At 44.6% G+C, this 24,157-nt stretch overlaps 46 non-coding genes across 46 annotated transcripts; 28 read left to right on the top strand and 18 right to left on the bottom strand.

The window, feature by feature from the left end:
- The first annotated feature begins 9 nt into the window (after positions 1 to 9).
- Positions 10 to 81, top strand: TRNAE-UUC (transfer RNA glutamic acid (anticodon UUC)). Its single transcript has one exon. It is a non-coding gene; the product is annotated as a tRNA-Glu (tRNA).
- Positions 82 to 984: 903 nt separating this feature from the next.
- Positions 985 to 1,075, bottom strand: TRNAY-GUA (transfer RNA tyrosine (anticodon GUA)). The gene is given in 2 exon segments: positions 985 to 1,020; positions 1,039 to 1,075. It is a non-coding gene; the product is annotated as a tRNA-Tyr (tRNA).
- A 130-nt stretch (positions 1,076 to 1,205) lies between these two features.
- TRNAD-GUC (transfer RNA aspartic acid (anticodon GUC)) lies at positions 1,206 to 1,277 on the top strand. The gene has a single exon. It is a non-coding gene; the product is annotated as a tRNA-Asp (tRNA).
- A 107-nt stretch (positions 1,278 to 1,384) lies between these two features.
- TRNAD-GUC (transfer RNA aspartic acid (anticodon GUC)) lies at positions 1,385 to 1,456 on the top strand. Its single transcript has one exon. It is a non-coding gene; the product is annotated as a tRNA-Asp (tRNA).
- A 665-nt stretch (positions 1,457 to 2,121) lies between these two features.
- On the bottom strand, positions 2,122 to 2,193 carry TRNAE-CUC (transfer RNA glutamic acid (anticodon CUC)). Its single transcript has one exon. It is a non-coding gene; the product is annotated as a tRNA-Glu (tRNA).
- Positions 2,194 to 2,388: 195 nt separating this feature from the next.
- On the top strand, positions 2,389 to 2,460 carry TRNAE-UUC (transfer RNA glutamic acid (anticodon UUC)). The gene has a single exon. It is a non-coding gene; the product is annotated as a tRNA-Glu (tRNA).
- Positions 2,461 to 3,363: 903 nt separating this feature from the next.
- On the bottom strand, positions 3,364 to 3,454 carry TRNAY-GUA (transfer RNA tyrosine (anticodon GUA)). The gene is given in 2 exon segments: positions 3,364 to 3,399; positions 3,418 to 3,454. It is a non-coding gene; the product is annotated as a tRNA-Tyr (tRNA).
- Positions 3,455 to 3,584: 130 nt separating this feature from the next.
- TRNAD-GUC (transfer RNA aspartic acid (anticodon GUC)) lies at positions 3,585 to 3,656 on the top strand. Its single transcript has one exon. It is a non-coding gene; the product is annotated as a tRNA-Asp (tRNA).
- A 107-nt stretch (positions 3,657 to 3,763) lies between these two features.
- On the top strand, positions 3,764 to 3,835 carry TRNAD-GUC (transfer RNA aspartic acid (anticodon GUC)). The gene has a single exon. It is a non-coding gene; the product is annotated as a tRNA-Asp (tRNA).
- A 665-nt stretch (positions 3,836 to 4,500) lies between these two features.
- Positions 4,501 to 4,572, bottom strand: TRNAE-CUC (transfer RNA glutamic acid (anticodon CUC)). Its single transcript has one exon. It is a non-coding gene; the product is annotated as a tRNA-Glu (tRNA).
- A 195-nt stretch (positions 4,573 to 4,767) lies between these two features.
- Positions 4,768 to 4,839, top strand: TRNAE-UUC (transfer RNA glutamic acid (anticodon UUC)). The gene has a single exon. It is a non-coding gene; the product is annotated as a tRNA-Glu (tRNA).
- A 903-nt stretch (positions 4,840 to 5,742) lies between these two features.
- TRNAY-GUA (transfer RNA tyrosine (anticodon GUA)) lies at positions 5,743 to 5,833 on the bottom strand. Its single transcript is given in 2 exon segments — positions 5,743 to 5,778; positions 5,797 to 5,833. It is a non-coding gene; the product is annotated as a tRNA-Tyr (tRNA).
- Positions 5,834 to 5,963: 130 nt separating this feature from the next.
- Positions 5,964 to 6,035, top strand: TRNAD-GUC (transfer RNA aspartic acid (anticodon GUC)). Its single transcript has one exon. It is a non-coding gene; the product is annotated as a tRNA-Asp (tRNA).
- Positions 6,036 to 6,142: 107 nt separating this feature from the next.
- On the top strand, positions 6,143 to 6,214 carry TRNAD-GUC (transfer RNA aspartic acid (anticodon GUC)). Its single transcript has one exon. It is a non-coding gene; the product is annotated as a tRNA-Asp (tRNA).
- Positions 6,215 to 6,879: 665 nt separating this feature from the next.
- TRNAE-CUC (transfer RNA glutamic acid (anticodon CUC)) lies at positions 6,880 to 6,951 on the bottom strand. Its single transcript has one exon. It is a non-coding gene; the product is annotated as a tRNA-Glu (tRNA).
- A 195-nt stretch (positions 6,952 to 7,146) lies between these two features.
- Positions 7,147 to 7,218, top strand: TRNAE-UUC (transfer RNA glutamic acid (anticodon UUC)). Its single transcript has one exon. It is a non-coding gene; the product is annotated as a tRNA-Glu (tRNA).
- A 903-nt stretch (positions 7,219 to 8,121) lies between these two features.
- Positions 8,122 to 8,212, bottom strand: TRNAY-GUA (transfer RNA tyrosine (anticodon GUA)). The gene is given in 2 exon segments: positions 8,122 to 8,157; positions 8,176 to 8,212. It is a non-coding gene; the product is annotated as a tRNA-Tyr (tRNA).
- A 130-nt stretch (positions 8,213 to 8,342) lies between these two features.
- On the top strand, positions 8,343 to 8,414 carry TRNAD-GUC (transfer RNA aspartic acid (anticodon GUC)). The gene has a single exon. It is a non-coding gene; the product is annotated as a tRNA-Asp (tRNA).
- A 107-nt stretch (positions 8,415 to 8,521) lies between these two features.
- Positions 8,522 to 8,593, top strand: TRNAD-GUC (transfer RNA aspartic acid (anticodon GUC)). Its single transcript has one exon. It is a non-coding gene; the product is annotated as a tRNA-Asp (tRNA).
- Positions 8,594 to 9,258: 665 nt separating this feature from the next.
- TRNAE-CUC (transfer RNA glutamic acid (anticodon CUC)) lies at positions 9,259 to 9,330 on the bottom strand. Its single transcript has one exon. It is a non-coding gene; the product is annotated as a tRNA-Glu (tRNA).
- A 195-nt stretch (positions 9,331 to 9,525) lies between these two features.
- TRNAE-UUC (transfer RNA glutamic acid (anticodon UUC)) lies at positions 9,526 to 9,597 on the top strand. Its single transcript has one exon. It is a non-coding gene; the product is annotated as a tRNA-Glu (tRNA).
- A 903-nt stretch (positions 9,598 to 10,500) lies between these two features.
- Positions 10,501 to 10,591, bottom strand: TRNAY-GUA (transfer RNA tyrosine (anticodon GUA)). The gene is given in 2 exon segments: positions 10,501 to 10,536; positions 10,555 to 10,591. It is a non-coding gene; the product is annotated as a tRNA-Tyr (tRNA).
- A 130-nt stretch (positions 10,592 to 10,721) lies between these two features.
- On the top strand, positions 10,722 to 10,793 carry TRNAD-GUC (transfer RNA aspartic acid (anticodon GUC)). Its single transcript has one exon. It is a non-coding gene; the product is annotated as a tRNA-Asp (tRNA).
- Positions 10,794 to 10,900: 107 nt separating this feature from the next.
- TRNAD-GUC (transfer RNA aspartic acid (anticodon GUC)) lies at positions 10,901 to 10,972 on the top strand. The gene has a single exon. It is a non-coding gene; the product is annotated as a tRNA-Asp (tRNA).
- A 665-nt stretch (positions 10,973 to 11,637) lies between these two features.
- On the bottom strand, positions 11,638 to 11,709 carry TRNAE-CUC (transfer RNA glutamic acid (anticodon CUC)). Its single transcript has one exon. It is a non-coding gene; the product is annotated as a tRNA-Glu (tRNA).
- Positions 11,710 to 11,904: 195 nt separating this feature from the next.
- TRNAE-UUC (transfer RNA glutamic acid (anticodon UUC)) lies at positions 11,905 to 11,976 on the top strand. Its single transcript has one exon. It is a non-coding gene; the product is annotated as a tRNA-Glu (tRNA).
- A 903-nt stretch (positions 11,977 to 12,879) lies between these two features.
- On the bottom strand, positions 12,880 to 12,970 carry TRNAY-GUA (transfer RNA tyrosine (anticodon GUA)). Its single transcript is given in 2 exon segments — positions 12,880 to 12,915; positions 12,934 to 12,970. It is a non-coding gene; the product is annotated as a tRNA-Tyr (tRNA).
- Positions 12,971 to 13,100: 130 nt separating this feature from the next.
- TRNAD-GUC (transfer RNA aspartic acid (anticodon GUC)) lies at positions 13,101 to 13,172 on the top strand. The gene has a single exon. It is a non-coding gene; the product is annotated as a tRNA-Asp (tRNA).
- A 107-nt stretch (positions 13,173 to 13,279) lies between these two features.
- On the top strand, positions 13,280 to 13,351 carry TRNAD-GUC (transfer RNA aspartic acid (anticodon GUC)). Its single transcript has one exon. It is a non-coding gene; the product is annotated as a tRNA-Asp (tRNA).
- Positions 13,352 to 14,016: 665 nt separating this feature from the next.
- Positions 14,017 to 14,088, bottom strand: TRNAE-CUC (transfer RNA glutamic acid (anticodon CUC)). The gene has a single exon. It is a non-coding gene; the product is annotated as a tRNA-Glu (tRNA).
- A 195-nt stretch (positions 14,089 to 14,283) lies between these two features.
- On the top strand, positions 14,284 to 14,355 carry TRNAE-UUC (transfer RNA glutamic acid (anticodon UUC)). Its single transcript has one exon. It is a non-coding gene; the product is annotated as a tRNA-Glu (tRNA).
- Positions 14,356 to 15,258: 903 nt separating this feature from the next.
- Positions 15,259 to 15,349, bottom strand: TRNAY-GUA (transfer RNA tyrosine (anticodon GUA)). The gene is given in 2 exon segments: positions 15,259 to 15,294; positions 15,313 to 15,349. It is a non-coding gene; the product is annotated as a tRNA-Tyr (tRNA).
- Positions 15,350 to 15,479: 130 nt separating this feature from the next.
- TRNAD-GUC (transfer RNA aspartic acid (anticodon GUC)) lies at positions 15,480 to 15,551 on the top strand. The gene has a single exon. It is a non-coding gene; the product is annotated as a tRNA-Asp (tRNA).
- Positions 15,552 to 15,658: 107 nt separating this feature from the next.
- On the top strand, positions 15,659 to 15,730 carry TRNAD-GUC (transfer RNA aspartic acid (anticodon GUC)). Its single transcript has one exon. It is a non-coding gene; the product is annotated as a tRNA-Asp (tRNA).
- Positions 15,731 to 18,143: 2,413 nt separating this feature from the next.
- Positions 18,144 to 18,215, top strand: TRNAE-UUC (transfer RNA glutamic acid (anticodon UUC)). The gene has a single exon. It is a non-coding gene; the product is annotated as a tRNA-Glu (tRNA).
- A 903-nt stretch (positions 18,216 to 19,118) lies between these two features.
- On the bottom strand, positions 19,119 to 19,209 carry TRNAY-GUA (transfer RNA tyrosine (anticodon GUA)). Its single transcript is given in 2 exon segments — positions 19,119 to 19,154; positions 19,173 to 19,209. It is a non-coding gene; the product is annotated as a tRNA-Tyr (tRNA).
- A 130-nt stretch (positions 19,210 to 19,339) lies between these two features.
- On the top strand, positions 19,340 to 19,411 carry TRNAD-GUC (transfer RNA aspartic acid (anticodon GUC)). Its single transcript has one exon. It is a non-coding gene; the product is annotated as a tRNA-Asp (tRNA).
- A 107-nt stretch (positions 19,412 to 19,518) lies between these two features.
- On the top strand, positions 19,519 to 19,590 carry TRNAD-GUC (transfer RNA aspartic acid (anticodon GUC)). Its single transcript has one exon. It is a non-coding gene; the product is annotated as a tRNA-Asp (tRNA).
- A 665-nt stretch (positions 19,591 to 20,255) lies between these two features.
- TRNAE-CUC (transfer RNA glutamic acid (anticodon CUC)) lies at positions 20,256 to 20,327 on the bottom strand. The gene has a single exon. It is a non-coding gene; the product is annotated as a tRNA-Glu (tRNA).
- Positions 20,328 to 20,522: 195 nt separating this feature from the next.
- On the top strand, positions 20,523 to 20,594 carry TRNAE-UUC (transfer RNA glutamic acid (anticodon UUC)). Its single transcript has one exon. It is a non-coding gene; the product is annotated as a tRNA-Glu (tRNA).
- Positions 20,595 to 21,497: 903 nt separating this feature from the next.
- Positions 21,498 to 21,588, bottom strand: TRNAY-GUA (transfer RNA tyrosine (anticodon GUA)). The gene is given in 2 exon segments: positions 21,498 to 21,533; positions 21,552 to 21,588. It is a non-coding gene; the product is annotated as a tRNA-Tyr (tRNA).
- Positions 21,589 to 21,718: 130 nt separating this feature from the next.
- TRNAD-GUC (transfer RNA aspartic acid (anticodon GUC)) lies at positions 21,719 to 21,790 on the top strand. Its single transcript has one exon. It is a non-coding gene; the product is annotated as a tRNA-Asp (tRNA).
- A 107-nt stretch (positions 21,791 to 21,897) lies between these two features.
- On the top strand, positions 21,898 to 21,969 carry TRNAD-GUC (transfer RNA aspartic acid (anticodon GUC)). Its single transcript has one exon. It is a non-coding gene; the product is annotated as a tRNA-Asp (tRNA).
- A 665-nt stretch (positions 21,970 to 22,634) lies between these two features.
- On the bottom strand, positions 22,635 to 22,706 carry TRNAE-CUC (transfer RNA glutamic acid (anticodon CUC)). The gene has a single exon. It is a non-coding gene; the product is annotated as a tRNA-Glu (tRNA).
- A 195-nt stretch (positions 22,707 to 22,901) lies between these two features.
- On the top strand, positions 22,902 to 22,973 carry TRNAE-UUC (transfer RNA glutamic acid (anticodon UUC)). Its single transcript has one exon. It is a non-coding gene; the product is annotated as a tRNA-Glu (tRNA).
- A 903-nt stretch (positions 22,974 to 23,876) lies between these two features.
- Positions 23,877 to 23,967, bottom strand: TRNAY-GUA (transfer RNA tyrosine (anticodon GUA)). Its single transcript is given in 2 exon segments — positions 23,877 to 23,912; positions 23,931 to 23,967. It is a non-coding gene; the product is annotated as a tRNA-Tyr (tRNA).
- Between the last annotated feature and the right edge of the window lie 190 nt (positions 23,968 to 24,157).

Here is a 24,157-nt window from a genome sequence, read left to right as displayed (position 1 = left end):
GCCGTCGTCTCCGGTATGGTCTAGTGGCTAGGATACCTGGCTTTCACCCAGGAGGCTCGGGTTCGATTCCCGGTACCGGAATAGATTTTTGAAGCAAGATTAGGCTGCGCGTAGAAAATCTATTCGACATGGACATGGACAGCAGCTATCAACTCAACACAGCTACAGGCCTGTACTGTACAGCAAACCGCGCGTGCGCAACCGGCCGATTACTACTGCTCCGAATGTGATTTCACGTTTTCACCCTCCTAGGGGGCAACGACCTGTCTACGTCCGTCAGGCGACGAGATGTGGCGCGGTGAATGTGAGAAGGGTGCGTGCGGTCTTGGACAATATAAGACACTGTACCGGCATTCGCCATACTGAGGAGTCATTAGGCCACATTTTATTTCTTTTAACTGCTATCATTTTGTTTGAAACCAAATGGATCATTGATCCTGACTAGCTCGGGGAAAGTTCGCATGGCCTTGAATTGCATGAAATGGCGAGCGGAAGAAAGGTCGTATTGTGCCGAGAAGACAAGAATAGCTAATAGCGTAGGGAAAATAGTTCCAGTTTAGAAGCATGCATCCACTGTGCAACCTTATTACTAAACAACATCGCGGGACGTGGGCAATTGGCAAGTCTCTCGACAGTTCTCGACCACTTGCGATGCGGTTCCTTTGCCTGCCGTATTTAGAGTTCGTACTGAGTAGTTCTTGATTAGAAGGTTAATCAGATCCTCATACTGTGGTAATTTGTTATATGGCAAGTACTCAACCTGAAGATGAACTGGATTCTCAAGACCTAGTCAGTACCCGTACATAAGTTTTCTAGTTCACAATCTCAAAGTCGTTTGATCCTCAAGCGTAGTAATCTAACTACCAGTAACACATTTCACGTAATGTAACTTAGCGGAAATAACGTTACCGGTGTGTTATTAATGATATGTGAACGACACTGTAAAGTAATGTTCCCGAAAGAGGTAATTGATTGTAAAATATCTCCTCCGGGCCGGATTTGAACCAGCGACCTATGGATGTCTGATGACTTTCTCCTCTACAGTCCACCGCTCTACCAACTGAGCTACCAGAGGCGATGTAGGTGAGTACTGAACTGTCATGTGTTGCAGAAAACACAAGTAGTTGTTCACGGCTCATGTTTTGAACGGTGTTGAATTATGTGCAGTGCTAAAGAAAACAATTCAGATTTACGACGATCAGATGTCCTCGGTAGTATAGTGGTCAGTATCCCCGCCTGTCACGCGGGAGACCGGGGTTCGATTCCCCGCCGGGGAGGAATTTTTAACATATTGAGATAAAGGAATTGTGGTTGTTGGTGCACTAATACGCATCTCTTGTAACTGAATAAAGGAAAGAAATGAGACGAGATGAAGAATTTTGTATCCTCGGTAGTATAGTGGTCAGTATCCCCGCCTGTCACGCGGGAGACCGGGGTTCGATTCCCCGCCGGGGAGGTATTTTTGAAATCCTCAGGGAATTGGAGAATCAAATAAAGAAGACTTCAAATGTGAGAAAAATGACAGTTGAGCTCTTTTCAGATTGTTAGCCGATACTCAGAGAAATGCGGTAGCAATCATCATAATCATAACTGTGACCGCATTCAGGTATTTTCGTCTGCTGTCATGTCAGTTTCGACGTTCCGTTGTGCAATAACAGATGGCAGAGGAACGCGATGTGTGGCTGGGGGATCTTTCGTACGACATATAGTGCCGAATGGAAACCTATCTAACAAACACAGGAATACCGTTGCTGGGGTTGAAGCCACGATCATGGGATCTCTTCCACTGATCCACTGAGTTGTTGAAATTAGGTTCATTGTGTACTTACTCGTTTCTCAAGGAGCAAAACCCCTTAGAAACACTGATCATAAGAGAACAAGGACACATTGCGGCTCTTCCATGAATGAAGCTACCGTACTGGAAAAAGAAAGAGAACCTAATCGAAGGAGATCCAAGTCTAGTTTTCCCTTTCACCACGTGACTGTTCCATGTAATCACTACATTTGACATTACATATTCAGAGTTCACTTTCAGTACGGTCTCATCGTGAGTTCTAAGTTACAGTAATTGTTCTGCTCCGAAAAAGTGTTAAAATAAACAAAGAATGGATAAAATAAAATTTCCGGTACCGGGAATCGAACCCGAGCCTCCTGGGTGAGAGCCAGGTATCCTAGCCACTAGACCATACCGGACACAGCGCAAATTTAGAAACAAGTCAAACGCTGAGTGGCGGGAGTTAAGGGCTAAAGTTATTTTTTCTCTTCTCAAACGTGCGAATGACCACAAGAGATCTGTTTTGCTTGCTTCTAATAGGCGACCATTTAAAACTGCAGACCAGTTGGTGTATTGAACAAGTCTCGTGACTGTCTCAAAACATAGCCGTCGTCTCCGGTATGGTCTAGTGGCTAGGATACCTGGCTTTCACCCAGGAGGCTCGGGTTCGATTCCCGGTACCGGAATAGATTTTTGAAGCAAGATTAGGCTGCGCGTAGAAAATCTATTCGACATGGACATGGACAGCAGCTATCAACTCAACACAGCTACAGGCCTGTACTGTACAGCAAACCGCGCGTGCGCAACCGGCCGATTACTACTGCTCCGAATGTGATTTCACGTTTTCACCCTCCTAGGGGGCAACGACCTGTCTACGTCCGTCAGGCGACGAGATGTGGCGCGGTGAATGTGAGAAGGGTGCGTGCGGTCTTGGACAATATAAGACACTGTACCGGCATTCGCCATACTGAGGAGTCATTAGGCCACATTTTATTTCTTTTAACTGCTATCATTTTGTTTGAAACCAAATGGATCATTGATCCTGACTAGCTCGGGGAAAGTTCGCATGGCCTTGAATTGCATGAAATGGCGAGCGGAAGAAAGGTCGTATTGTGCCGAGAAGACAAGAATAGCTAATAGCGTAGGGAAAATAGTTCCAGTTTAGAAGCATGCATCCACTGTGCAACCTTATTACTAAACAACATCGCGGGACGTGGGCAATTGGCAAGTCTCTCGACAGTTCTCGACCACTTGCGATGCGGTTCCTTTGCCTGCCGTATTTAGAGTTCGTACTGAGTAGTTCTTGATTAGAAGGTTAATCAGATCCTCATACTGTGGTAATTTGTTATATGGCAAGTACTCAACCTGAAGATGAACTGGATTCTCAAGACCTAGTCAGTACCCGTACATAAGTTTTCTAGTTCACAATCTCAAAGTCGTTTGATCCTCAAGCGTAGTAATCTAACTACCAGTAACACATTTCACGTAATGTAACTTAGCGGAAATAACGTTACCGGTGTGTTATTAATGATATGTGAACGACACTGTAAAGTAATGTTCCCGAAAGAGGTAATTGATTGTAAAATATCTCCTCCGGGCCGGATTTGAACCAGCGACCTATGGATGTCTGATGACTTTCTCCTCTACAGTCCACCGCTCTACCAACTGAGCTACCAGAGGCGATGTAGGTGAGTACTGAACTGTCATGTGTTGCAGAAAACACAAGTAGTTGTTCACGGCTCATGTTTTGAACGGTGTTGAATTATGTGCAGTGCTAAAGAAAACAATTCAGATTTACGACGATCAGATGTCCTCGGTAGTATAGTGGTCAGTATCCCCGCCTGTCACGCGGGAGACCGGGGTTCGATTCCCCGCCGGGGAGGAATTTTTAACATATTGAGATAAAGGAATTGTGGTTGTTGGTGCACTAATACGCATCTCTTGTAACTGAATAAAGGAAAGAAATGAGACGAGATGAAGAATTTTGTATCCTCGGTAGTATAGTGGTCAGTATCCCCGCCTGTCACGCGGGAGACCGGGGTTCGATTCCCCGCCGGGGAGGTATTTTTGAAATCCTCAGGGAATTGGAGAATCAAATAAAGAAGACTTCAAATGTGAGAAAAATGACAGTTGAGCTCTTTTCAGATTGTTAGCCGATACTCAGAGAAATGCGGTAGCAATCATCATAATCATAACTGTGACCGCATTCAGGTATTTTCGTCTGCTGTCATGTCAGTTTCGACGTTCCGTTGTGCAATAACAGATGGCAGAGGAACGCGATGTGTGGCTGGGGGATCTTTCGTACGACATATAGTGCCGAATGGAAACCTATCTAACAAACACAGGAATACCGTTGCTGGGGTTGAAGCCACGATCATGGGATCTCTTCCACTGATCCACTGAGTTGTTGAAATTAGGTTCATTGTGTACTTACTCGTTTCTCAAGGAGCAAAACCCCTTAGAAACACTGATCATAAGAGAACAAGGACACATTGCGGCTCTTCCATGAATGAAGCTACCGTACTGGAAAAAGAAAGAGAACCTAATCGAAGGAGATCCAAGTCTAGTTTCCCCTTTCACCACGTGACTGTTCCATGTAATCACTACATTTGACATTACATATTCAGAGTTCACTTTCAGTACGGTCTCATCGTGAGTTCTAAGTTACAGTAATTGTTCTGCTCCGAAAAAGTGTTAAAATAAACAAAGAATGGATAAAATAAAATTTCCGGTACCGGGAATCGAACCCGAGCCTCCTGGGTGAGAGCCAGGTATCCTAGCCACTAGACCATACCGGACACAGCGCAAATTTAGAAACAAGTCAAACGCTGAGTGGCGGGAGTTAAGGGCTAAAGTTATTTTTTCTCTTCTCAAACGTGCGAATGACCACAAGAGATCTGTTTTGCTTGCTTCTAATAGGCGACCATTTAAAACTGCAGACCAGTTGGTGTATTGAACAAGTCTCGTGACTGTCTCAAAACATAGCCGTCGTCTCCGGTATGGTCTAGTGGCTAGGATACCTGGCTTTCACCCAGGAGGCTCGGGTTCGATTCCCGGTACCGGAATAGATTTTTGAAGCAAGATTAGGCTGCGCGTAGAAAATCTATTCGACATGGACATGGACAGCAGCTATCAACTCAACACAGCTACAGGCCTGTACTGTACAGCAAACCGCGCGTGCGCAACCGGCCGATTACTACTGCTCCGAATGTGATTTCACGTTTTCACCCTCCTAGGGGGCAACGACCTGTCTACGTCCGTCAGGCGACGAGATGTGGCGCGGTGAATGTGAGAAGGGTGCGTGCGGTCTTGGACAATATAAGACACTGTACCGGCATTCGCCATACTGAGGAGTCATTAGGCCACATTTTATTTCTTTTAACTGCTATCATTTTGTTTGAAACCAAATGGATCATTGATCCTGACTAGCTCGGGGAAAGTTCGCATGGCCTTGAATTGCATGAAATGGCGAGCGGAAGAAAGGTCGTATTGTGCCGAGAAGACAAGAATAGCTAATAGCGTAGGGAAAATAGTTCCAGTTTAGAAGCATGCATCCACTGTGCAACCTTATTACTAAACAACATCGCGGGACGTGGGCAATTGGCAAGTCTCTCGACAGTTCTCGACCACTTGCGATGCGGTTCCTTTGCCTGCCGTATTTAGAGTTCGTACTGAGTAGTTCTTGATTAGAAGGTTAATCAGATCCTCATACTGTGGTAATTTGTTATATGGCAAGTACTCAACCTGAAGATGAACTGGATTCTCAAGACCTAGTCAGTACCCGTACATAAGTTTTCTAGTTCACAATCTCAAAGTCGTTTGATCCTCAAGCGTAGTAATCTAACTACCAGTAACACATTTCACGTAATGTAACTTAGCGGAAATAACGTTACCGGTGTGTTATTAATGATATGTGAACGACACTGTAAAGTAATGTTCCCGAAAGAGGTAATTGATTGTAAAATATCTCCTCCGGGCCGGATTTGAACCAGCGACCTATGGATGTCTGATGACTTTCTCCTCTACAGTCCACCGCTCTACCAACTGAGCTACCAGAGGCGATGTAGGTGAGTACTGAACTGTCATGTGTTGCAGAAAACACAAGTAGTTGTTCACGGCTCATGTTTTGAACGGTGTTGAATTATGTGCAGTGCTAAAGAAAACAATTCAGATTTACGACGATCAGATGTCCTCGGTAGTATAGTGGTCAGTATCCCCGCCTGTCACGCGGGAGACCGGGGTTCGATTCCACGCCGGGGAGGAATTTTTAACATATTGAGATAAAGGAATTGTGGTTGTTGGTGCACTAATACGCATCTCTTGTAACTGAATAAAGGAAAGAAATGAGACGAGATGAAGAATTTTGTATCCTCGGTAGTATAGTGGTCAGTATCCCCGCCTGTCACGCGGGAGACCGGGGTTCGATTCCCCGCCGGGGAGGTATTTTTGAAATCCTCAGGGAATTGGAGAATCAAATAAAGAAGACTTCAAATGTGAGAAAAATGACAGTTGAGCTCTTTTCAGATTGTTAGCCGATACTCAGAGAAATGCGGTAGCAATCATCATAATCATAACTGTGACCGCATTCAGGTATTTTCGTCTGCTGTCATGTCAGTTTCGACGTTCCGTTGTGCAATAACAGATGGCAGAGGAACGCGATGTGTGGCTGGGGGATCTTTCGTACGACATATAGTGCCGAATGGAAACCTATCTAACAAACACAGGAATACCGTTGCTGGGGTTGAAGCCACGATCATGGGATCTCTTCCACTGATCCACTGAGTTGTTGAAATTAGGTTCATTGTGTACTTACTCGTTTCTCAAGGAGCAAAACCCCTTAGAAACACTGATCATAAGAGAACAAGGACACATTGCGGCTCTTCCATGAATGAAGCTACCGTACTGGAAAAAGAAAGAGAACCTAATCGAAGGAGATCCAAGTCTAGTTTCCCCTTTCACCACGTGACTGTTCCATGTAATCACTACATTTGACATTACATATTCAGAGTTCACTTTCAGTACGGTCTCATCGTGAGTTCTAAGTTACAGTAATTGTTCTGCTCCGAAAAAGTGTTAAAATAAACAAAGAATGGATAAAATAAAATTTCCGGTACCGGGAATCGAACCCGAGCCTCCTGGGTGAGAGCCAGGTATCCTAGCCACTAGACCATACCGGACACAGCGCAAATTTAGAAACAAGTCAAACGCTGAGTGGCGGGAGTTAAGGGCTAAAGTTATTTTTTCTCTTCTCAAACGTGCGAATGACCACAAGAGATCTGTTTTGCTTGCTTCTAATAGGCGACCATTTAAAACTGCAGACCAGTTGGTGTATTGAACAAGTCTCGTGACTGTCTCAAAACATAGCCGTCGTCTCCGGTATGGTCTAGTGGCTAGGATACCTGGCTTTCACCCAGGAGGCTCGGGTTCGATTCCCGGTACCGGAATAGATTTTTGAAGCAAGATTAGGCTGCGCGTAGAAAATCTATTCGACATGGACATGGACAGCAGCTATCAACTCAACACAGCTACAGGCCTGTACTGTACAGCAAACCGCGCGTGCGCAACCGGCCGATTACTACTGCTCCGAATGTGATTTCACGTTTTCACCCTCCTAGGGGGCAACGACCTGTCTACGTCCGTCAGGCGACGAGATGTGGCGCGGTGAATGTGAGAAGGGTGCGTGCGGTCTTGGACAATATAAGACACTGTACCGGCATTCGCCATACTGAGGAGTCATTAGGCCACATTTTATTTCTTTTAACTGCTATCATTTTGTTTGAAACCAAATGGATCATTGATCCTGACTAGCTCGGGGAAAGTTCGCATGGCCTTGAATTGCATGAAATGGCGAGCGGAAGAAAGGTCGTATTGTGCCGAGAAGACAAGAATAGCTAATAGCGTAGGGAAAATAGTTCCAGTTTAGAAGCATGCATCCACTGTGCAACCTTATTACTAAACAACATCGCGGGACGTGGGCAATTGGCAAGTCTCTCGACAGTTCTCGACCACTTGCGATGCGGTTCCTTTGCCTGCCGTATTTAGAGTTCGTACTGAGTAGTTCTTGATTAGAAGGTTAATCAGATCCTCATACTGTGGTAATTTGTTATATGGCAAGTACTCAACCTGAAGATGAACTGGATTCTCAAGACCTAGTCAGTACCCGTACATAAGTTTTCTAGTTCACAATCTCAAAGTCGTTTGATCCTCAAGCGTAGTAATCTAACTACCAGTAACACATTTCACGTAATGTAACTTAGCGGAAATAACGTTACCGGTGTGTTATTAATGATATGTGAACGACACTGTAAAGTAATGTTCCCGAAAGAGGTAATTGATTGTAAAATATCTCCTCCGGGCCGGATTTGAACCAGCGACCTATGGATGTCTGATGACTTTCTCCTCTACAGTCCACCGCTCTACCAACTGAGCTACCAGAGGCGATGTAGGTGAGTACTGAACTGTCATGTGTTGCAGAAAACACAAGTAGTTGTTCACGGCTCATGTTTTGAACGGTGTTGAATTATGTGCAGTGCTAAAGAAAACAATTCAGATTTACGACGATCAGATGTCCTCGGTAGTATAGTGGTCAGTATCCCCGCCTGTCACGCGGGAGACCGGGGTTCGATTCCCCGCCGGGGAGGAATTTTTAACATATTGAGATAAAGGAATTGTGGTTGTTGGTGCACTAATACGCATCTCTTGTAACTGAATAAAGGAAAGAAATGAGACGAGATGAAGAATTTTGTATCCTCGGTAGTATAGTGGTCAGTATCCCCGCCTGTCACGCGGGAGACCGGGGTTCGATTCCCCGCCGGGGAGGTATTTTTGAAATCCTCAGGGAATTGGAGAATCAAATAAAGAAGACTTCAAATGTGAGAAAAATGACAGTTGAGCTCTTTTCAGATTGTTAGCCGATACTCAGAGAAATGCGGTAGCAATCATCATAATCATAACTGTGACCGCATTCAGGTATTTTCGTCTGCTGTCATGTCAGTTTCGACGTTCCGTTGTGCAATAACAGATGGCAGAGGAACGCGATGTGTGGCTGGGGGATCTTTCGTACGACATATAGTGCCGAATGGAAACCTATCTAACAAACACAGGAATACCGTTGCTGGGGTTGAAGCCACGATCATGGGATCTCTTCCACTGATCCACTGAGTTGTTGAAATTAGGTTCATTGTGTACTTACTCGTTTCTCAAGGAGCAAAACCCCTTAGAAACACTGATCATAAGAGAACAAGGACACATTGCGGCTCTTCCATGAATGAAGCTACCGTACTGGAAAAAGAAAGAGAACCTAATCGAAGGAGATCCAAGTCTAGTTTCCCCTTTCACCACGTGACTGTTCCATGTAATCACTACATTTGACATTACATATTCAGAGTTCACTTTCAGTACGGTCTCATCGTGAGTTCTAAGTTACAGTAATTGTTCTGCTCCGAAAAAGTGTTAAAATAAACAAAGAATGGATAAAATAAAATTTCCGGTACCGGGAATCGAACCCGAGCCTCCTGGGTGAGAGCCAGGTATCCTAGCCACTAGACCATACCGGACACAGCGCAAATTTAGAAACAAGTCAAACGCTGAGTGGCGGGAGTTAAGGGCTAAAGTTATTTTTTCTCTTCTCAAACGTGCGAATGACCACAAGAGATCTGTTTTGCTTGCTTCTAATAGGCGACCATTTAAAACTGCAGACCAGTTGGTGTATTGAACAAGTCTCGTGACTGTCTCAAAACATAGCCGTCGTCTCCGGTATGGTCTAGTGGCTAGGATACCTGGCTTTCACCCAGGAGGCTCGGGTTCGATTCCCGGTACCGGAATAGATTTTTGAAGCAAGATTAGGCTGCGCGTAGAAAATCTATTCGACATGGACATGGACAGCAGCTATCAACTCAACACAGCTACAGGCCTGTACTGTACAGCAAACCGCGCGTGCGCAACCGGCCGATTACTACTGCTCCGAATGTGATTTCACGTTTTCACCCTCCTAGGGGGCAACGACCTGTCTACGTCCGTCAGGCGACGAGATGTGGCGCGGTGAATGTGAGAAGGGTGCGTGCGGTCTTGGACAATATAAGACACTGTACCGGCATTCGCCATACTGAGGAGTCATTAGGCCACATTTTATTTCTTTTAACTGCTATCATTTTGTTTGAAACCAAATGGATCATTGATCCTGACTAGCTCGGGGAAAGTTCGCATGGCCTTGAATTGCATGAAATGGCGAGCGGAAGAAAGGTCGTATTGTGCCGAGAAGACAAGAATAGCTAATAGCGTAGGGAAAATAGTTCCAGTTTAGAAGCATGCATCCACTGTGCAACCTTATTACTAAACAACATCGCGGGACGTGGGCAATTGGCAAGTCTCTCGACAGTTCTCGACCACTTGCGATGCGGTTCCTTTGCCTGCCGTATTTAGAGTTCGTACTGAGTAGTTCTTGATTAGAAGGTTAATCAGATCCTCATACTGTGGTAATTTGTTATATGGCAAGTACTCAACCTGAAGATGAACTGGATTCTCAAGACCTAGTCAGTACCCGTACATAAGTTTTCTAGTTCACAATCTCAAAGTCGTTTGATCCTCAAGCGTAGTAATCTAACTACCAGTAACACATTTCACGTAATGTAACTTAGCGGAAATAACGTTACCGGTGTGTTATTAATGATATGTGAACGACACTGTAAAGTAATGTTCCCGAAAGAGGTAATTGATTGTAAAATATCTCCTCCGGGCCGGATTTGAACCAGCGACCTATGGATGTCTGATGACTTTCTCCTCTACAGTCCACCGCTCTACCAACTGAGCTACCAGAGGCAATGTAGGTGAGTACTGAACTGTCATGTGTTGCAGAAAACACAAGTAGTTGTTCACGGCTCATGTTTTGAACGGTGTTGAATTATGTGCAGTGCTAAAGAAAACAATTCAGATTTACGACGATCAGATGTCCTCGGTAGTATAGTGGTCAGTATCCCCGCCTGTCACGCGGGAGACCGGGGTTCGATTCCCCGCCGGGGAGGAATTTTTAACATATTGAGATAAAGGAATTGTGGTTGTTGGTGCACTAATACGCATCTCTTGTAACTGAATAAAGGAAAGAAATGAGACGAGATGAAGAATTTTGTATCCTCGGTAGTATAGTGGTCAGTATCCCCGCCTGTCACGCGGGAGACCGGGGTTCGATTCCCCGCCGGGGAGGTATTTTTGAAATCCTCAGGGAATTGGAGAATCAAATAAAGAAGACTTCAAATGTGAGAAAAATGACAGTTGAGCTCTTTTCAGATTGTTAGCCGATACTCAGAGAAATGCGGTAGCAATCATCATAATCATAACTGTGACCGCATTCAGGTATTTTCGTCTGCTGTCATGTCAGTTTCGACGTTCCGTTGTGCAATAACAGATGGCAGAGGAACGCGATGTGTGGCTGGGGGATCTTTCGTACGACATATAGTGCCGAATGGAAACCTATCTAACAAACACAGGAATACCGTTGCTGGGGTTGAAGCCACGATCATGGGATCTCTTCCACTGATCCACTGAGTTGTTGAAATTAGGTTCATTGTGTACTTACTCGTTTCTCAAGGAGCAAAACCCCTTAGAAACACTGATCATAAGAGAACAAGGACACATTGCGGCTCTTCCATGAATGAAGCTACCGTACTGGAAAAAGAAAGAGAACCTAATCGAAGGAGATCCAAGTCTAGTTTCCCCTTTCACCACGTGACTGTTCCATGTAATCACTACATTTGACATTACATATTCAGAGTTCACTTTCAGTACGGTCTCATCGTGAGTTCTAAGTTACAGTAATTGTTCTGCTCCGAAAAAGTGTTAAAATAAACAAAGAATGGATAAAATAAAATTTCCGGTACCGGGAATCGAACCCGAGCCTCCTGGGTGAGAGCCAGGTATCCTAGCCACTAGACCATACCGGACACAGCGCAAATTTAGAAACAAGTCAAACGCTGAGTGGCGGGAGTTAAGGGCTAAAGTTATTTTTTCTCTTCTCAAACGTGCGAATGACCACAAGAGATCTGTTTTGCTTGCTTCTAATAGGCGACCATTTAAAACTGCAGACCAGTTGGTGTATTGAACAAGTCTCGTGACTGTCTCAAAACATAGCCGTCGTCTCCGGTATGGTCTAGTGGCTAGGATACCTGGCTTTCACCCAGGAGGCTCGGGTTCGATTCCCGGTACCGGAATAGATTTTTGAAGCAAGATTAGGCTGCGCGTAGAAAATCTATTCGACATGGACATGGACAGCAGCTATCAACTCAACACAGCTACAGGCCTGTACTGTACAGCAAACCGCGCGTGCGCAACCGGCCGATTACTACTGCTCCGAATGTGATTTCACGTTTTCACCCTCCTAGGGGGCAACGACCTGTCTACGTCCGTCAGGCGACGAGATGTGGCGCGGTGAATGTGAGAAGGGTGCGTGCGGTCTTGGACAATATAAGACACTGTACCGGCATTCGCCATACTGAGGAGTCATTAGGCCACATTTTATTTCTTTTAACTGCTATCATTTTGTTTGAAACCAAATGGATCATTGATCCTGACTAGCTCGGGGAAAGTTCGCATGGCCTTGAATTGCATGAAATGGCGAGCGGAAGAAAGGTCGTATTGTGCCGAGAAGACAAGAATAGCTAATAGCGTAGGGAAAATAGTTCCAGTTTAGAAGCATGCATCCACTGTGCAACCTTATTACTAAACAACATCGCGGGACGTGGGCAATTGGCAAGTCTCTCGACAGTTCTCGACCACTTGCGATGCGGTTCCTTTGCCTGCCGTATTTAGAGTTCGTACTGAGTAGTTCTTGATTAGAAGGTTAATCAGATCCTCATACTGTGGTAATTTGTTATATGGCAAGTACTCAACCTGAAGATGAACTGGATTCTCAAGACCTAGTCAGTACCCGTACATAAGTTTTCTAGTTCACAATCTCAAAGTCGTTTGATCCTCAAGCGTAGTAATCTAACTACCAGTAACACATTTCACGTAATGTAACTTAGCGGAAATAACGTTACCGGTGTGTTATTAATGATATGTGAACGACACTGTAAAGTAATGTTCCCGAAAGAGGTAATTGATTGTAAAATATCTCCTCCGGGCCGGATTTGAACCAGCGACCTATGGATGTCTGATGACTTTCTCCTCTACAGTCCACCGCTCTACCAACTGAGCTACCAGAGGCGATGTAGGTGAGTACTGAACTGTCATGTGTTGCAGAAAACACAAGTAGTTGTTCACGGCTCATGTTTTGAACGGTGTTGAATTATGTGCAGTGCTAAAGAAAACAATTCAGATTTACGACGATCAGATGTCCTCGGTAGTATAGTGGTCAGTATCCCCGCCTGTCACGCGGGAGACCGGGGTTCGATTCCCCGCCGGGGAGGAATTTTTAACATATTGAGATAAAGGAATTGTGGTTGTTGGTGCACTAATACGCATCTCTTGTAACTGAATAAAGGAAAGAAATGAGACGAGATGAAGAATTTTGTATCCTCGGTAGTATAGTGGTCAGTATCCCCGCCTGTCACGCGGGAGACCGGGGTTCGATTCCCCGCCGGGGAGGTATTTTTGAAATCCTCAGGGAATTGGAGAATCAAATAAAGAAGACTTCAAATGTGAGAAAAATGACAGTTGAGCTCTTTTCAGATTGTTAGCCGATACTCAGAGAAATGCGGTAGCAATCATCATAATCATAACTGTGACCGCATTCAGGTATTTTCGTCTGCTGTCATGTCAGTTTCGACGTTCCGTTGTGCAATAACAGATGGCAGAGGAACGCGATGTGTGGCTGGGGGATCTTTCGTACGACATATAGTGCCGAATGGAAACCTATCTAACAAACACAGGAATACCGTTGCTGGGGTTGAAGCCACGATCATGGGATCTCTTCCACTGATCCACTGAGTTGTTGAAATTAGGTTCATTGTGTACTTACTCGTTTCTCAAGGAGCAAAACCCCTTAGAAACACTGATCATAAGAGAACAAGGACACATTGCGGCTCTTCCATGAATGAAGCTACCGTACTGGAAAAAGAAAGAGAACCTAATCGAAGGAGATCCAAGTCTAGTTTCCCCTTTCACCACGTGACTGTTCCATGTAATCACTACATTTGACATTACATATTCAGAGTTCACTTTCAGTACGGTCTCATCGTGAGTTCTAAGTTACAGTAATTGTTCTGCTCCGAAAAAGTGTTAAAATAAACAAAGAATGGATAAAATAAAATTTCCGGTACCGGGAATCGAACCCGAGCCTCCTGGGTGAGAGCCAGGTATCCTAGCCACTAGACCATACCGGACACAGCGCAAATTTAGAAACAAGTCAAACGCTGAGTGGCGGGAGTTAAGGGCTAAAGTTATTTTTTCTCTTCTCAAACGTGCGAATGACCACAAGAGATCTGTTTTGCTTGCTTCTAATAGGCGACCATTTAAAACTGCAGACCAGTTGGTGTATTGAACAAGTCTCGTGACTGTCTCAAAACATAGCCGTCGTCTCCGGTATGGTCTAGTGGCTAGGATACCTGGCTTTCACCCAGGAGGCTCGGGTTCGATTCCCGGTACCGGAATAGATTTTTGAAGCAAGATTAGGCTGCGCGTAGAAAATCTATTCGACATGGACATGGACAGCAGCTATCAACTCAACACAGCTACAGGCCTGTACTGTACAGCAAACCGCGCGTGCGCAACCGGCCGATTACTACTGCTCCGAATGTGATTTCACGTTTTCACCCTCCTAGGGGGCAACGACCTGTCTACGTCCGTCAGGCGACGAGATGTGGCGCGGTGAATGTGAGAAGGGTGCGTGCGGTCTTGGACAATATAAGACACTGTACCGGCATTCGCCATACTGAGGAGTCATTAGGCCACATTTTATTTCTTTTAACTGCTATCATTTTGTTTGAAACCAAATGGATCATTGATCCTGACTAGCTCGGGGAAAGTTCGCATGGCCTTGAATTGCATGAAATGGCGAGCGGAAGAAAGGTCGTATTGTGCCGAGAAGACAAGAATAGCTAATAGCGTAGGGAAAATAGTTCCAGTTTAGAAGCATGCATCCACTGTGCAACCTTATTACTAAACAACATCGCGGGACGTGGGCAATTGGCAAGTCTCTCGACAGTTCTCGACCACTTGCGATGCGGTTCCTTTGCCTGCCGTATTTAGAGTTCGTACTGAGTAGTTCTTGATTAGAAGGTTAATCAGATCCTCATACTGTGGTAATTTGTTATATGGCAAGTACTCAACCTGAAGATGAACTGGATTCTCAAGACCTAGTCAGTACCCGTACATAAGTTTTCTAGTTCACAATCTCAAAGTCGTTTGATCCTCAAGCGTAGTAATCTAACTACCAGTAACACATTTCACGTAATGTAACTTAGCGGAAATAACGTTACCGGTGTGTTATTAATGATATGTGAACGACACTGTAAAGTAATGTTCCCGAAAGAGGTAATTGATTGTAAAATATCTCCTCCGGGCCGGATTTGAACCAGCGACCTATGGATGTCTGATGACTTTCTCCTCTACAGTCCACCGCTCTACCAACTGAGCTACCAGAGGCGATGTAGGTGAGTACTGAACTGTCATGTGTTGCAGAAAACACAAGTAGTTGTTCACGGCTCATGTTTTGAACGGTGTTGAATTATGTGCAGTGCTAAAGAAAACAATTCAGATTTACGACGATCAGATGTCCTCGGTAGTATAGTGGTCAGTATCCCCGCCTGTCACGCGGGAGACCGGGGTTCGATTCCCCGCCGGGGAGGAATTTTTAACATATTGAGATAAAGGAATTGTGGTTGTTGGTGCACTAATACGCATCTCTTGTAACTGAATAAAGGAAAGAAATGAGACGAGATGAAGAATTTTGTATCCTCGGTAGTATAGTGGTCAGTATCCCCGCCTGTCACGCGGGAGACCGGGGTTCGATTCCCCGCCGGGGAGGTATTTTTGAAATCCTCAGGGAATTGGAGAATCAAATAAAGAAGACTTCAAATGTGAGAAAAATGACAGTTGAGCTCTTTTCAGATTGTTAGCCGATACTCAGAGAAATGCGGTAGCAATCATCATAATCATAACTGTGACCGCATTCAGGTATTTTCGTCTGCTGTCATGTCAGTTTCGACGTTCCGTTGTGCAATAACAGATGGCAGAGGAACGCGATGTGTGGCTGGGGGATCTTTCGTACGACATATAGTGCCGAATGGAAACCTATCTAACAAACACAGGAATACCGTTGCTGGGGTTGAAGCCACGATCATGGGATCTCTTCCACTGATCCACTGAGTTGTTGAAATTAGGTTCATTGTGTACTTACTCGTTTCTCAAGGAGCAAAACCCCTTAGAAACACTGATCATAAGAGAACAAGGACACATTGCGGCTCTTCCATGAATGAAGCTACCGTACTGGAAAAAGAAAGAGAACCTAATCGAAGGAGATCCAAGTCTAGTTTTCCCTTTCACCACGTGACTGTTCCATGTAATCACTACATTTGACATTACATATTCAGAGTTCACTTTCAGTACGGTCTCATCGTGAGTTCTAAGTTACAGTAATTGTTCTGCTCCGAAAAAGTGTTAAAATAAACAAAGAATGGATAAAATAAAATTTCCGGTACCGGGAATCGAACCCGAGCCTCCTGGGTGAGAGCCAGTGGCGGCCGGTCAGTACGTGCTACCGGGCTCCAGCACGTAGCTTGGAACTGTAAGGAATATTATTTATGTACAGTACAATTATCCTGGTGCCTTTTCGTTGTTTTGAGTACGATATGAATTTGTGTTTTGTGAAAATCAGGACGAGATCTGTCGAACACCTAGCGCCGTTCTCCCGGGGAACAAGGCTCGTGCTCATGTGAAGTGAGCCCTTGCCTGTAGCCTGAAGGAAGCAACACGCAGGCGCAGCCAAGCTTGCAACACTCCCCCTAGCCGGCGGAGTATACCATAAACCGGGATCAACTTTCACTGATCCCGTCTATAGTTACTTCCTCTCCCGCAAGGGGGTAGAAGTGCTCGATGTCTCCTGCTACCCGGAGCACAGCGAGGGATCCAGTCGGCCGTGCTTATGTTGAACGTGGTAAGCGAATCTGCCACTAGAGAGTAGCATCGTCTGGGTTCGAAAGTAAAGCGTAAGTTGAGGCAATCTATCTCACACATGCTTATTAAAATATCCATCTTCCTTTTGTGTCAAAAATAAGGAATTCGTAGGTGAGTCAAAGAATCTTTGACTGACCCTAAATGTTATCCCGCATTACAATGTAATTTACTCTGGTGAAATGAAATAGCGTATGGCTTTTAGTGCCGGAAGTATCCGAGGACATGTTCGACTCGCCAGATGCAGATCTTTTGATTTGACACCCGTAGGCGACCTGCGAGTCGTGATGAGGATGAAATGATGATGACGACAACACGTACACCCAATGATGGTTAAAATTCCAGACCCTGCCGGGAATCGAACCCGGGATCCCTGTGACCAAAAAGGCCAGCGCGCTAACCATTTAGCCATGGAGCCGGACATTTACTCTGGTAACCTAATAGGGGAGGTCTCAATGAATCAGTTGGCAGCTCTTTCAGTTGCTTTGTGCAGTTTTTAATCTGGCGGTTATATTACTGGTGCGTGTTTTTCCTCTCATTGTGTTAGTGCTAAAGTTTATACGAAGATTTATCAAATTATTTATCCACTGCAGTGTATATAAAGTGAAATTAAATTAGTGTTCTTAGTCGGGATCTATATTCCCACGATTCTATTTGCACTGATGTAAGTTGCGCCATTAGGTTAGTAAAAACAATATTTCTTCAATGAATTATTTATCTCGTAGACAGTTGTCGAAGAATTCATCTGCTTCCAAATTAATGTTGTTTTTGTTTGTTCTGAGTAATAAATTGCGAGAAAAGTTGTATTATTATTATTATTATTATTATTATTATTATTATTATTATTATTATTATTATTATTATTATTATTATTATTATTATTATTACTATTTCTATTATGATTATTATTAGTAGTAGTATTATTACCAAGTTTGAAGTATGCGTTGTTCATCATGGCAATATGCAGATTTAAAACAGCGTATTTAGCTTGTTTTTTGTAGCACGTAGGACGATTTTTTCACGAGCCGCCACTGGTGAGAGCCAGGTATCCTAGCCACTAGACCATACCGGACACAGCGCAAATTTAGAAACAAGTCAAACGCTGAGTGGCGGGAGTTAAGGGCTAAAGTTATTTTTTCTCTTCTCAAACGTGCGAATGACCACAAGAGATCTGTTTTGCTTGCTTCTAATAGGCGACCATTTAAAACTGCAGACCAGTTGGTGTATTGAACAAGTCTCGTGACTGTCTCAAAACATAGCCGTCGTCTCCGGTATGGTCTAGTGGCTAGGATACCTGGCTTTCACCCAGGAGGCTCGGGTTCGATTCCCGGTACCGGAATAGATTTTTGAAGCAAGATTAGGCTGCGCGTAGAAAATCTATTCGACATGGACATGGACAGCAGCTATCAACTCAACACAGCTACAGGCCTGTACTGTACAGCAAACCGCGCGTGCGCAACCGGCCGATTACTACTGCTCCGAATGTGATTTCACGTTTTCACCCTCCTAGGGGGCAACGACCTGTCTACGTCCGTCAGGCGACGAGATGTGGCGCGGTGAATGTGAGAAGGTTGCGTGCGGTCTTGGACAATATAAGACACTGTACCGGCATTCGCCATACTGAGGAGTCATTAGGCCACATTTTATTTCTTTTAACTGCTATCATTTTGTTTGAAACCAAATGGATCATTGATCCTGACTAGCTCGGGGAAAGTTCGCATGGCCTTGAATTGCATGAAATGGCGAGCGGAAGAAAGGTCGTATTGTGCCGAGAAGACAAGAATAGCTAATAGCGTAGGGAAAATAGTTCCAGTTTAGAAGCATGCATCCACTGTGCAACCTTATTACTAAACAACATCGCGGGACGTGGGCAATTGGCAAGTCTCTCGACAGTTCTCGACCACTTGCGATGCGGTTCCTTTGCCTGCCGTATTTAGAGTTCGTACTGAGTAGTTCTTGATTAGAAGGTTAATCAGATCCTCATACTGTGGTAATTTGTTATATGGCAAGTACTCAACCTGAAGATGAACTGGATTCTCAAGACCTAGTCAGTACCCGTACATAAGTTTTCTAGTTCACAATCTCAAAGTCGTTTGATCCTCAAGCGTAGTAATCTAACTACCAGTAACACATTTCACGTAATGTAACTTAGCGGAAATAACGTTACCGGTGTGTTATTAATGATATGTGAACGACACTGTAAAGTAATGTTCCCGAAAGAGGTAATTGATTGTAAAATATCTCCTCCGGGCCGGATTTGAACCAGCGACCTATGGATGTCTGATGACTTTCTCCTCTACAGTCCACCGCTCAACCAACTGAGCTACCAGAGGCGATGTAGGTGAGTACTGAACTGTCATGTGTTGCAGAAAACACAAGTAGTTGTTCACGGCTCATGTTTTGAACGGTGTTGAATTATGTGCAGTGCTAAAGAAAACAATTCAGATTTACGACGATCAGATGTCCTCGGTAGTATAGTGGTCAGTATCCCCGCCTGTCACGCGGGAGACCGGGGTTCGATTCCCCGCCGGGGAGGAATTTTTAACATATTGAGATAAAGGAATTGTGGTTGTTGGTGCACTAATACGCATCTCTTGTAACTGAATAAAGGAAAGAAATGAGACGAGATGAAGAATTTTGTATCCTCGGTAGTATAGTGGTCAGTATCCCCGCCTGTCACGCGGGAGACCGGGGTTCGATTCCCCGCCGGGGAGGTATTTTTGAAATCCTCAGGGAATTGGAGAATCAAATAAAGAAGACTTCAAATGTGAGAAAAATGACAGTTGAGCTCTTTTCAGATTGTTAGCCGATACTCAGAGAAATGCGGTAGCAATCATCATAATCATAACTGTGACCGCATTCAGGTATTTTCGTCTGCTGTCATGTCAGTTTCGACGTTCCGTTGTGCAATAACAGATGGCAGAGGAACGCGATGTGTGGCTGGGGGATCTTTCGTACGACATATAGTGCCGAATGGAAACCTATCTAACAAACACAGGAATACCGTTGCTGGGGTTGAAGCCACGATCATGGGATCTCTTCCACTGATCCACTGAGTTGTTGAAATTAGGTTCATTGTGTACTTACTCGTTTCTCAAGGAGCAAAACCCCTTAGAAACACTGATCATAAGAGAACAAGGACACATTGCGGCTCTTCCATGAATGAAGCTACCGTACTGGAAAAAGAAAGAGAACCTAATCGAAGGAGATCCAAGTCTAGTTTCCCCTTTCACCACGTGACTGTTCCATGTAATCACTACATTTGACATTACATATTCAGAGTTCACTTTCAGTACGGTCTCATCGTGAGTTCTAAGTTACAGTAATTGTTCTGCTCCGAAAAAGTGTTAAAATAAACAAAGAATGGATAAAATAAAATTTCCGGTACCGGGAATCGAACCCGAGCCTCCTGGGTGAGAGCCAGGTATCCTAGCCACTAGACCATACCGGACACAGCGCAAATTTAGAAACAAGTCAAACGCTGAGTGGCGGGAGTTAAGGGCTAAAGTTATTTTTTCTCTTCTCAAACGTGCGAATGACCACAAGAGATCTGTTTTGCTTGCTTCTAATAGGCGACCATTTAAAACTGCAGACCAGTTGGTGTATTGAACAAGTCTCGTGACTGTCTCAAAACATAGCCGTCGTCTCCGGTATGGTCTAGTGGCTAGGATACCTGGCTTTCACCCAGGAGGCTCGGGTTCGATTCCCGGTACCGGAATAGATTTTTGAAGCAAGATTAGGCTGCGCGTAGAAAATCTATTCGACATGGACATGGACAGCAGCTATCAACTCAACACAGCTACAGGCCTGTACTGTACAGCAAACCGCGCGTGCGCAACCGGCCGATTACTACTGCTCCGAATGTGATTTCACGTTTTCACCCTCCTAGGGGGCAACGACCTGTCTACGTCCGTCAGGCGACGAGATGTGGCGCGGTGAATGTGAGAAGGGTGCGTGCGGTCTTGGACAATATAAGACACTGTACCGGCATTCGCCATACTGAGGAGTCATTAGGCCACATTTTATTTCTTTTAACTGCTATCATTTTGTTTGAAACCAAATGGATCATTGATCCTGACTAGCTCGGGGAAAGTTCGCATGGCCTTGAATTGCATGAAATGGCGAGCGGAAGAAAGGTCGTATTGTGCCGAGAAGACAAGAATAGCTAATAGCGTAGGGAAAATAGTTCCAGTTTAGAAGCATGCATCCACTGTGCAACCTTATTACTAAACAACATCGCGGGACGTGGGCAATTGGCAAGTCTCTCGACAGTTCTCGACCACTTGCGATGCGGTTCCTTTGCCTGCCGTATTTAGAGTTCGTACTGAGTAGTTCTTGATTAGAAGGTTAATCAGATCCTCATACTGTGGTAATTTGTTATATGGCAAGTACTCAACCTGAAGATGAACTGGATTCTCAAGACCTAGTCAGTACCCGTACATAAGTTTTCTAGTTCACAATCTCAAAGTCGTTTGATCCTCAAGCGTAGTAATCTAACTACCAGTAACACATTTCACGTAATGTAACTTAGCGGAAATAACGTTACCGGTGTGTTATTAATGATATGTGAACGACACTGTAAAGTAATGTTCCCGAAAGAGGTAATTGATTGTAAAATATCTCCTCCGGGCCGGATTTGAACCAGCGACCTATGGATGTCTGATGACTTTCTCCTCTACAGTCCACCGCTCTACCAACTGAGCTACCAGAGGCGATGTAGGTGAGTACTGAACTGTCATGTGTTGCAGAAAACACAAGTAGTTGTTCACGGCTCATGTTTTGAACGGTGTTGAATTATGTGCAGTGCTAAAGAAAACAATTCAGATTTACGACGATCAGATGTCCTCGGTAGTATAGTGGTCAGTATCCCCGCCTGTCACGCGGGAGACCGGGGTTCGATTCCCCGCCGGGGAGGAATTTTTAACATATTGAGATAAAGGAATTGTGGTTGTTGGTGCACTAATACGCATCTCTTGTAACTGAATAAAGGAAAGAAATGAGACGAGATGAAGAATTTTGTATCCTCGGTAGTATAGTGGTCAGTATCCCCGCCTGTCACGCGGGAGACCGGGGTTCGATTCCCCGCCGGGGAGGTATTTTTGAAATCCTCAGGGAATTGGAGAATCAAATAAAGAAGACTTCAAATGTGAGAAAAATGACAGTTGAGCTCTTTTCAGATTGTTAGCCGATACTCAGAGAAATGCGGTAGCAATCATCATAATCATAACTGTGACCGCATTCAGGTATTTTCGTCTGCTGTCATGTCAGTTTCGACGTTCCGTTGTGCAATAACAGATGGCAGAGGAACGCGATGTGTGGCTGGGGGATCTTTCGTACGACATATAGTGCCGAATGGAAACCTATCTAACAAACACAGGAATACCGTTGCTGGGGTTGAAGCCACGATCATGGGATCTCTTCCACTGATCCACTGAGTTGTTGAAATTAGGTTCATTGTGTACTTACTCGTTTCTCAAGGAGCAAAACCCCTTAGAAACACTGATCATAAGAGAACAAGGACACATTGCGGCTCTTCCATGAATGAAGCTACCGTACTGGAAAAAGAAAGAGAACCTAATCGAAGGAGATCCAAGTCTAGTTTCCCCTTTCACCACGTGACTGTTCCATGTAATCACTACATTTGACATTACATATTCAGAGTTCACTTTCAGTACGGTCTCATCGTGAGTTCTAAGTTACAGTAATTGTTCTGCTCCGAAAAAGTGTTAAAATAAACAAAGAATGGATAAAATAAAATTTCCGGTACCGGGAATCGAACCCGAGCCTCCTGGGTGAGAGCCAGGTATCCTAGCCACTAGACCATACCGGACACAGCGCAAATTTAGAAACAAGTCAAACGCTGAGTGGCGGGAGTTAAGGGCTAAAGTTATTTTTTCTCTTCTCAAACGTGCGAATGACCACAAGAGATCTGTTTTGCTTGCTTCTAATAGGCGACCATTTAAAACTGCAGACCAGTTGGTGTATTGAACAAGTCTCGTGACTGTCTCAAAACATAGCCGTCGTCTCCGGTATGGTCTAGTGGCTAGGATACCTGGCTTTCACCCAGGAGGCTCGGGTTCGATTCCCGGTACCGGAATAGATTTTTGAAGCAAGATTAGGCTGCGCGTAGAAAATCTATTCGACATGGACATGGACAGCAGCTATCAACTCAACACAGCTACAGGCCTGTACTGTACAGCAAACCGCGCGTGCGCAACCGGCCGATTACTACTGCTCCGAATGTGATTTCACGTTTTCACCCTCCTAGGGGGCAACGACCTGTCTACGTCCGTCAGGCGACGAGATGTGGCGCGGTGAATGTGAGAAGGGTGCGTGCGGTCTTGGACAATATAAGACACTGTACCGGCATTCGCCATACTGAGGAGTCATTAGGCCACATTTTATTTCTTTTAACTGCTATCATTTTGTTTGAAACCAAATGGATCATTGATCCTGACTAGCTCGGGGAAAGTTCGCATGGCCTTGAATTGCATGAAATGGCGAGCGGAAGAAAGGTCGTATTGTGCCGAGAAGACAAGAATAGCTAATAGCGTAGGGAAAATAGTTCCAGTTTAGAAGCATGCATCCACTGTGCAACCTTATTACTAAACAACATCGCGGGACGTGGGCAATTGGCAAGTCTCTCGACAGTTCTCGACCACTTGCGATGCGGTTCCTTTGCCTGCCGTATTTAGAGTTCGTACTGAGTAGTTCTTGATTAGAAGGTTAATCAGATCCTCATACTGTGGTAATTTGTTATATGGCAAGTACTCAACCTGAAGATGAACTGGATTCTCAAGACCTAGTCAGTACCCGTACATAAGTTTTCTAGTTCACAATCTCAAAGTCGTTTGATCCTCAAGCGTAGTAATCTAACTACCAGTAACACATTTCACGTAATGTAACTTAGCGGAAATAACGTTACCGGTGTGTTATTAATGATATGTGAACGACACTGTAAAGTAATGTTCCCGAAAGAGGTAATTGATTGTAAAATATCTCCTCCGGGCCGGATTTGAACCAGCGACCTATGGATGTCTGATGACTTTCTCCTCTACAGTCCACCGCTCTACCAACTGAGCTACCAGAGGCGATGTAGGTGAGTACTGAACTGTCATGTGTTGCAGAAAACACAAGTAGTTGTTCACGGCTCATGTTTTGAACGGTGTTGAATTATGTGCAGTGCTAAAGAAAACAATTCAGACTAGCAAATGTACCCGTGCTTCGCTACGGTACTCTACATTGTATACGGATTCCTCCGTAAATTACTGTAAAGGCAGT

Source organism: Anabrus simplex, chromosome 8 (genome assembly GCF_040414725.1).
Source record: "Anabrus simplex isolate iqAnaSimp1 chromosome 8, ASM4041472v1, whole genome shotgun sequence".
Classification (NCBI taxonomy): Eukaryota; Metazoa; Arthropoda; class Insecta; order Orthoptera; family Tettigoniidae; genus Anabrus; species Anabrus simplex.
This window is presented reverse-complemented; position numbering and strand designations above follow the sequence as displayed.